Genomic DNA, 10,449 nt, shown 5'->3' with positions numbered 1-10,449 from the left:
TATTAAATAATTAATAATCACTTACTACAAGCTATCTATTTTAACTGATTAATGTCAAAGTTTAATCCTGCCTTGTAGTTGAAGTGTCAAATATTTATTAGTGAAATGTTTATCATTATCCTCTATTAATAATCATTATCTTAATAATAGAGGATAATGATAAATGTTTCAGAATTAGGATAGAAGGTAATTGAAGCATAAAAAACTGAACATATACTGGGACCTAACTTAGTAAGAAAAAAAAGAAAATGAAAGAAAGGCAAATGGAATATCAAAATTTGTCAGGTATTGTAAATTAGAAAAGAGGAATCAAAATACCAGAGAAATATGGGGTCACAATTATGTAGGAAAAAAAAAGTCAGGGAATTCTATTGAACAGATGGCATCATCCAAATTATGGCTGTTTTTCTGTGTATGGTATGGTTTTGAGTATAGAAGTGTTTGCCACATTTAATCTTTTTTGGAGCTGAGCACAAACCCTTAATGGAGGAGATATAAAAAAAATAGCTAGGGTATTTGAGATGAGAGCTGTAAGTGAATAGTTAAACTTCAATGAGAATAGAGATAAGAAAAAATCTAATCTTTAAATAATAAGAGACAATGTGATACCAGTTAGCTTTTGCATAGTGTATAAAAATCTATGGAGAAGTTAAAGATAAAGGCCATCTCTCAAAGTTTCATATATTAAAATACTTACTATTACTATCTAGTGAGAAGATGACACTTACAAAGATAAGTTGAATCTATGAAGGGTCTTGGATGTGTGATGGCTTTGTTGTTACATCTTCTCATGCCTCAGTTGGGATATTTCTCGTTGAATTTTCTTAATCCCTCCTGAAGTAAAGACTTTTCCCTCACACTAAACTCACATCACAAAATATGCAAATGTTCTGTATATATTTGGAGGGAAGGAGGTGATTATACTTGTGCTATTTCCATGGAGGTTGTCTCCATGAAATATAACTGACTCACTGGGGCAAATGTGTTTCTAAATAGAGTGAGACATAGAAAAGAATAATTTCCCATATGATTAATATGTTTTGATTATTTGTTTGTAATTGACAATAACTATTCAAATTTCATGCTGCTGTACAATGAGAAAGGGCACATTCTAGAAGTTTTGTAATATTATGCTATACCATTTACTTGATTTCTTTGAATCTTTCACTTTCTGTGATCTGTGTATCTATTCTGTGCGATAAAACAAAACCTTGATTTTCAAATTCTCTTTTGATTGTGACTCTTTGTGTTTGGTACTTTAAAGGAAAAGTTTTTTGTGCTCAATAATCCAGTATTTGTATCCTTGATTTATTGCTCTGTATTAGTTGACTTAGAGCCATTTCAACTGTTTTATCTGCCTTATCTGTTTAAAGATGCCATTCCCAAGCATGTAAAAGCCCATTGAAACATGTAAAACCCAATACGGATTGTAAAACATGATTTTTTAAGGTCTAAAAATGATAATTTGGTATAAGTACTTATTAGGAAAAAAATACCACAATTGAGTTATTTAACGCATTTATCCCCTTACATAGTTATCTTTGAGTGTGTGTATGTGTGAGTGTGTGTGGTAAGAACATTTGAGATTTATTCTCTTAATAAATTTCAGCTATATAACATGGTATTATTTTTTTCTTTTTTAAAAAATTTATTTTAGTTTTAAAAATTATTTCCCCAATGCAGTTTTTTTTTCTACTGTACAGCATGGTGATCCAGTTACACATGCATGTACACATTCTATTTTCTTACATTATCATGCTCCATCATAAGTGATTAGACATAGTTCCCAGTGCTACACAGCAGGATCTCATTGCTAATCCATTCCATAGGTAATAGATTGCATCCATTAACCTCAAGCTCCCAATCCACCCCAGTCCTTCCCCCTCCCCCTTGGCAACCACAAGTCTGTTCTCCAAGTCCATTATTTCCTTTTTTGTGGAAAAGTTCACTTGTGCCATATATTAGACTCCAGGTATGTGATATCTTATGGTATTTATCTTTCTCTTTCTGACTTACTTCACTCAGTGTGAAAGTCTCTAGTTCCATCCGTGTTGCTGCAAATGGCATGATTTCATTCTTTTTCATGGCTGAGTAGTACTCTATTGTATATATATACACCACTTCTTCTTAATCCAATCATCTGTCAATGGATATTTGGGTTGTTTCCATGTCTTGGCTATTGTGAAGGGTGCTGCAATGAACATGTAGTGGCATGTGTCTTTTTTAAGGAAAATTTTGTCTGGATATATGTGCAAGGGTGGAATTGCTGGGTCATATTGTAGTTCTATGTATAGATTTCTAAGGTACCTCCATACTGTTCTCCATAGTGGCTGGATCAGCTAACATTCCCACCAACAGTGCAGGAGGGTTCCCTTCTCCACATTCCCTCCATCATTTGTTATTTGTAGACTTATTAATGATGGCCATTTTGACTGGTGTGATGTGGTATCTCGTGGTAGTTTTGATTTGCACTTCTTTAAGAATCAGGGATGTTGAGCATTTTTTCATGTGCTTGTTGGTCATCTGTACCATCTTCCTTAGAAAAATGTCTCTTCAGGTCTTTTGCCCATTTTTCAATTGGGTTGTTGGCTTTTTTTGGTGTTGAGTTGTATAAATTGCTTGTATATTCTAGAGATTAAGCCCTTGTCAGTTGTATCATATGAAACTATTTTCTCCCATTCTGTAATCTTTTTGGTTTCCTTTGCTGTGCAAAAGCCTGTCAGTTTGACTAGGTCCCACTGGTTTATTTTTGCTTTTGTTTCTGTTGCTTTGGGAGACTGACCTGAGAAAATATTCATGAGGTTGATGTCAGAGAATGTTTTGCCTATGTTCTCTTCCAGGAGTTTGAAGGTGTCTTTTCTTATATTTAAGTCTTTAAGCCATTTTGAGATTATTTTGGTGCATGGTGTGAGGGTGTGTTGTGGTTTCATTGATTTGCATGCAGCTGTCCAGGGTTCCCAGCAATGGGAAGTTTCCCACTTTATGTTCTTGCCTCCTTTTTCAAAGATTAATTGACCATAGGTGTCAGGGTTTATTTCTGGGTCTCTATTCTGTTCCATTGATCTATCTGTCTGCTTGGTACTAGTACCACACTGTTTTGATGACTGTTGTTTTATAATATTGCCTGGGGTCTAGGAGAGTTATGCCTCCTGCTTTTTTTTTTTTTTGTCTTTTTGCCTTTTCTTGGGCCGCTCCCATGGCATATGGAGGTTCCCAGGCTAGGGGTCTAATCAGAGCTGTAGCCACTAGCCTACACAGAGCCACAGCAACACCAGATCCAAGCCACGTCTGCGACCTCCACCACTGCTCATGGCAACGCCAGATCCTTAACCACCTGAGCAAGGCCAGAGATCAAACCTGCAACCTCATGGTTCCTAGTCAGATTCGTTAACCACTGAGTCATGACGGGAACTCCTCCTGCTTGGTTTTTGTTTCTCAGAATTGCTTTGGCAATTCTGGGTCTTTGGTAGTTCCATATAAATTATTGGATTGTTTGTTCTAGTTCTGTGAAAAATGTCAAGGGTAATTCGATAGGGATTGCAATGAATCTGTAGATTGCTTTGGGTAGTATAGCCATTTTTACAATAATAATTTTCCCAGCCCAGGAGCATGGAATATCTTTCCATTTCTTTACATCTTCTTTAATTTCCTTGATTAATTTTTTATACTTCTCAGCACATAAGTCCTTTACCTCTTTGGTCAGGTGTATTCCCACGTGTTTGATTTTGGGGGGTGCAATTTTAAAAGGTATTGTATTTCTGTATTCCTTTTCTAATATTTCATTGTTAGTATACAGAAATGCGACTGATTTCTCAATGTTAATCTTGTATCCTGCTACTTTGCTGAATTTGTTGATCAAGAAGTTTTTGGGTTGAGTCCTTAGGGTTTTCTCTGTATAATATCATGTCATTTGCATACAGTGACAGTTTTACCTCTTCTCTTCCTATTTGGATGCCTTTTATTTTATTGTTTGTCTGATTGCTGGGGCTAGGACTTCCAATATTATGTTGAATAACAGTGGTGAGAGTGGACATCCTTGTCTTGTTCCATATTTTAGTGGGAAAGCTTTCAGCTTTTCTCCATTTAGTATCATATTTGCTGTGGGTTTGTCATAAATGGCTTTGATTATGTTAAGGTATGTTCCCTTTATACCCACTTTGCTAAGAGTTTTGATCATGAAGGGATCTTGGACTTTGTCAAATGCTTTTTCTGCATCTATTGAGATGATCATGTGATTTTTTTACTTTTCTTTTGTTAATGTGGTGTTTGACGTTGATTGATTTGCATATGTTGAACCATTCTTGTGCATTTGGGATGAATCTCACCTGGTCATGGTGTATGATCTTTTTGATATGTTGTTGGATTTGGTTGGCCAAGATTTTGTTGAGAATTTTTGTGTCTATATTCATCAAAGATATTGACTGATAGTTTTCTTTTTTGGTGGTATCTTTGTCTGGTTTTGGAATTAGGGTGATGGTGGCATCATAGAATGTCCTTAGGAGTGTTCTTTCTTCTTCAACCTTTTGAAAAAGTTTAAGGAGGATGGGCACCAGATCCTCTTTACATGTTTGGTAGAATTCGCCTGTGAAGCCATCTGGTCCTGGACTTTTATTTGTAGGGAGTGTTTTTAATGACATATTCAATTTCATTTCTAGTGATCAGTCTGTTCAGTTGATCTAGTTCTTCTGATTCAGTTTTGGCAGGCTTAGTTCTCTAGAAAGATGTCCATTTCTTCTAGGTTGTCAAATTTGTTGGCATATAATGTGGTAGCATTCTCTTTTTTTTTTTTTTTCTGTAGTATCCATTGTGATCTCCTTTTTCATTTCTGATTTTGTTTATTTGGGTTTTTTCTCTCCTCTTTTTGGTGAGTCTAGCCAGAGGATTGTCAATTTTGTTTACTTTTCCAAAGAGCCAGCTCTTGGTTTGGTTGATTTTGTCTATTGTTTTTTGAATCTCTATTTTATTGATTTCCTCTTTGATCTTTATGATTTCCTTCCTCCTGTTGACTTTAGGTTTTGCTTGTTCTTTTTCTAATTCATTTAGGTGGTGGGTTAAGTTGTTGATTTGAGATTTTTATTCTTTTTTGAGGAAGGCCTGTATTGCTATGAACTTCCCTCCGAGCACTGCTTTTGTGACAAGCCATAGATTTTGAGTGGTTGTGTCTTCATTATCATTTGTCTTGAGGTATTTTTTAATTTCCTTCTTGCTTTCCTCATTGACCGTTTGGTTTTTTTAGTAGCATGTTGTTTATTCTCCATGTAGTAGGTTATTTCTCATTTTTTTTCCCTGTGCTTGATTTCTAGTTTCATGCCATTGTGGTCTGAGAAGATACTTGAAATAATTTCTCTACTCTTAAATTTGCTGAGGTTAGCTTCGTGGCACAATATGTATTCAATTCTTGAGAGTGTTCCATGTGCACTTAAGAAGAATGTGTATTCTGATTTTTTTGGATGTAATGTCCCGAAAATGTTGATTAAATTTAACTTTTCTATTGTTTCCTTTTGGCTCTCTGTTGCTTTATTAATTTTCTGTCTAGAGGATCTGTCCATTGATGTGAGTGGGGTTTTACAAAGTCTCCTTCTATGATTGTATTCTCATCAATTTCTCCTTTTATGTCTGTTAGTATTTATTGTAGGTGTCTTGGTACTCCTATATTAGGGGCATATATATTGATGATTGTAATATCCTCTTCTTGAAGGATTCTTCAACCATTAAATAGTGTCCTTCTTTGTCTTTCTTTATGGCCTTTGTTTTAAAGTCTATTTTGTCTGATATGAGTATGGCTACTCCTGCTTCCCTGTCTTGTCCATTGGCATGAAATATCTTTTTCCATCCCCTCACTTTCAATCTATATGTATCCTTTGCCCCAAGGTGAGTTTCTTGTAGGCAGCAGATCGAAGTTTTTGCTTTTTGATCCAATCTGCCTCAGTGTCCTTTGATCGGAGCATTTAGTCCATTGACATTTAAGGTGATTATTGATAGATATTTATTTACTGCCATTTTAAACCTTGTTTTCCAGTTGACTCTATGTTTCTCTTTTCTTCTTTTCTTTTTTGGATTGAATGGTTTCCATTTATTTTATGTTTGAGTATTTTTCTTTTCAGTTTTAGTGAATGTAATGTTTGGCTTTGATTTGTAGTTGCCCTGTTTTTTAAGTATGTTAACACCTTCTTATGTCTGCTTCCTTTAGCCTCATAATCATATAGGCTCAATCACATCATTAAGATTAAAAAAAAAGAATCTGTTTTTTTCTTACTTCCCTTACCCACACTGCATGATTTTGATGGTTTTTTTTTTTTATTTTTTCATTAACATCTTCATGTTTGGATCTGTATGCTCACTTATTTAAGTAACTGCTTTCCAATTGTGGTTTCTTCCATCCTAGTTCTTCCTTTTTAAAAATTTTTTATTTAGAGAAGCCCTTTCAGTATTTCTTTTAGAATGGGTTTAGTCTTGATGTACTCTTTCAGCTTTTGTTTGTTGGAGAAATTCTTTATTTCCCATTCTATTTTAAATGATATTCTTTCTGGATAGAGTATTCTAGGTTGCATATTTGTTCCTTTCAGTGCTTTAAATATATCTTCCCACTCCCTTCTGGCTTGTAGTGTTTCTGTAGAGAAATCTGCTGGTATCCTTTTTGGGGTTCCCTTATAATTAACACTTTGCCTTTCTCTTTCTGCCTTTAGAATCCTCTCTTTAACTTTTACCATTTGTATTATAATAGGCCTTGGTGTGGGCCTCTTTGGGTTCAACTTGTTTGGGGCCTACTGTGCTTCCTATATCTTGATATCAGTATGCTTTAGATTTGGAAAGTTTTCAGCCATAATTTCTTCAAATATATTTTCAATCCCCTTTACTTTTTCTTCTACTTCTGGAATTCCTATTATGCAGAGATTGGCCTGCTTTATGTTATCTCATAGGTCTCTTATATTGCTTTCATGTTTTTTCATTTGATTTTGTGTCTGCTGTCCTGTTTGGGTGATTTCTATTATTCTATCTTCCACGTCACTAATTCATTCCTCTGCATTATTCATTCTGGTCTTTATTGCCTTTAGCTCTGTTTGTATCTCTGCAAATGAATTTTCTAGTTTATCTTGGATCCTCCTTATATTTTCTACCTCCTTTTTGAGGAATCTCCATTACTGTTCATATACTGTCTTAATTCCTTCAGTATTTTCACTATGTCCCTTTTGAACTCCAAGTCTGTCAGACTGCAGAGGTCTGTTTCATTGTTGAGTGCTTTAGGTGAATCCTCCTGTTGCTTTAACTGGGAATGGTTTCTGAGCTTCTTCATCATGCTTTTTTTTTTTTCCTGCGAATTTGGGGATGGTCCAGGGTGGTCTGGTGGGACTGGCTCCATAAGGGTGGGGTGTGGGCACCAGGAATGCACGAAGGTGCAGGCGGGCAGTATGCAGGGTGGGTGTGGGTGCTGGGTGCTGGCAGGGCCATATCCGCACAGACTGGGTGTGAGTTCCGGGAGCAGGCAAGGGTGCCGGCAGGGCTGGATCCGTATAGGCTTGGCATGGGGGCCAGGAGTGGGCAAGGGTGCTGGCAGGGCTGGATCTGCACAGTTTGGGCACCGGCGCCTGGAGCACACAAAAGTGCTGACAGGGCCAGATCTGTGCAGATGGCTGTGGGTGCTGCTAGCGCTCAATGGTGTCTGCAGGGCCGGATCTGCACTGGTGGGGCCAGATCCATGCAGGCGGGGTGCAGGCATCAGGAAGAGGTGTTCAGCTCTCTGCAGTCCGGTGGGCAAAGGTGCATACTGGGATCCAAGGAGTTTTTTATGGCAGCCTGCCCCTCCTGTCCCCTTCCCAACAGTGGCGCCTTGCCTCTCCTGTGGGTCTGGCCTTTCTCCTGGATTCCCTCTGCCATGGCTTTCCACTCCCAGCCCTTAGTGTACCACTCATCCTGCCAGCAGCACACTGCTCCCTAGTCCCTTAGGCTGTCTCCAAACCACCAACCCTAGCCTGTTCCCTGGGACTGACCTCCAGAGCCTAAGTCTCAGTGCCCAGCCCCCACAGAGCGTCTCAATCTGTGGTGTCTGTGCCAGTGGTTCAGATGGTCTGTGTGTCTCTCACTCTGCTTTTTGGATCTCATACCTGCTGTTGTGCCTTTCTCAGCTTCTTGGAGTTCCCTTCGACTTGGCTGATCTTTCCCTTGGTTAGGTGGCTTCCCAGGGTGTAGTTCCCTTTCTCCTTCACAACTCCCTCACGGGAGTGTTAAACAAGTCCTGATTCCTTTTCTCTCTCTCTCTTTTTTCTTTTGTTCTACATAGTTCTGTCAAGAGGTTCTTGCCCTTTTTGGAGGTTTAAATTCTGCCAGCATTCAGTTGATATTCTGTGCAAATCGTTTTGCATGTAGATGTGTTTTTTTGATGTGTTTGTGGGAGAGGGTGAGCACATCCTCTTACTCTTCTGCCATCTTGCCAGCCACCTATAATACGGTATTATTAACCCTAGTCACCATGCTGTACATTAGATTCCTAGAACTTATTCATCTTATAAACTGAAATTTTGTACTGCTTTGACTGAAATTTTATATACAATTTGTCTAGCATAAATAAAGCTGAAAAATTAAAAATAAAAATAAAAGAAAAACATTAAAATATAGAAATACCTTTGTTTAAAGGACCAATCAGCTTCTATGATATTGATAAATAAAAATATGAGTTTCTACCCAAAGTGTGTCCAACGTAATCATCACCAGTATATTACTGTTTTTAAAGGGGGAGATTTTTCAATGTAGTACCATACCACAAACTATTTCCACACAAAGTCGTATGATACATTCCCTTACTACTCCCAAATGTTTTCAGAATAACAGACAGCTTGCACAATGTAGATACACAGAGCTGCATGGCTAAGGAAACGTGGGACAGCACACAAACAAGTAGCCAATGTCTTTCAGAGGATATTGTGAAAATAAGTAGATAAATCCTGGAGGTATGATAAAAGTAGCTTATAATTAGCAAGGAAAATTAGAGAGTGGGGTTAATTCACTTATCCTTTACTACAATGTACTATTATACATTGAAGCCAAGAAAGACTAAATAATTTACTCAAAATCATTCACCTGATAATTTGATTGAGCTAAGATATGAAACAAGGTGTCCTTATTAACCACACTCAAAAATTCATTTTAGGGAAGTCAATTTAGCAGGAAATAGTGAGAGCTTAAGAGAAGATCAATAGAAACACAGAGAAGAGTAATACAAACCAGTCTAGGACAGAGACCTATCTTACCCACATGTTGTAAGAGTTCTTTCTGATTCCTAGTGAGGAGAAAATGTTAGGAAATATTGTCAGTCTGCTAGAGTTCATTGTATTAGTATGAAATTAAGATGTTTTATTATTTTATATATTTATAATTAATAATCTAATATAATCTTGTTCATTATTAAAGGTTTAAATAATCTCAATCTTTTATTTTTCTTTAAGAAATTTCAGAGATGAATAAACAACTAGACAAGATGGAATGATTGAGTCCTCTTGAAAATGACTACTCAGCTGCTCACTGTGGGAAATATTAGGTAAGTAGCTCTTTTACAAAATGATGCCTCAATAAATCTTTTTTTTTTCTCTTAGTGTCTGCTATATATTACATGTTCATAAACTTTTAAATGTTTTTCTTTACCAGAAATTCTTTGGTGAACAGATTTTAGAAAATAGAAAATACTCCCCCATAGTACTAATTTATTAACAATATTCATGTTCTTAAGCTATCTCCCAAACCATTGCTTAATCTAAAACACAGTAATAAAACAATGAAAGTAACTCCCATGCAGTATTATGAATTAGACAGACAGAAAGCAATAAAATGTAGTAAGAACTCATTTTAAATTTATCTCTATGCTGATATGCAATGAATAGAAAAACCTAATGAGAAGAATGTAAGGAGATGGAAGAAGGCATTTTTATGTTTACTGAAGGAGAGATACTGGAGCATTTTCAAAGGCTTTAATGTATTATTATTATTTTTTAATAATTTCCTTTTCTTGATTCAAGTTTTAAAAATCTGAAAATACTACCTGCTTATTGTATTGTTATAGACCTTTATATACCACACATTCATGGAATTTCAGTAGAATTATTGACTGCTCTGGCATGACTGAGGCTATTAAGAGATCGATGTTATTGTACTCTAAATAGAAATAATATTTAGGAACTGAAACAGAAGAAAAGCTAGTTGAGTGAATAGTCTTAGAGTTTGTAATGAATAGAAAGATAGTATTTCTATGTTTTAATAAGTCTTAATTAAAGCTAATGAACACAGTGACTTATGGTTGGATTAATTATAAGAACTAATGAAGTCAATGACTTATGGTGGGATTATCTTTATGAAACAAAGTTTCATATGCTATGTGTAAAATGAAACAGTTTTTGTTAAGCATACATTAAATGCAGTTCATTGAAGTGCATTTTTATATAAGTGAACACTCCCTCTGTG

Source organism: Phacochoerus africanus, chromosome 8 (assembly GCF_016906955.1).
Source record: "Phacochoerus africanus isolate WHEZ1 chromosome 8, ROS_Pafr_v1, whole genome shotgun sequence".
Taxonomy (NCBI): Eukaryota; Metazoa; Chordata; class Mammalia; order Artiodactyla; family Suidae; genus Phacochoerus; species Phacochoerus africanus.
The sequence above is the reverse complement of the archived record's forward strand: the minus strand, read 5'-3'. Positions refer to the sequence as shown.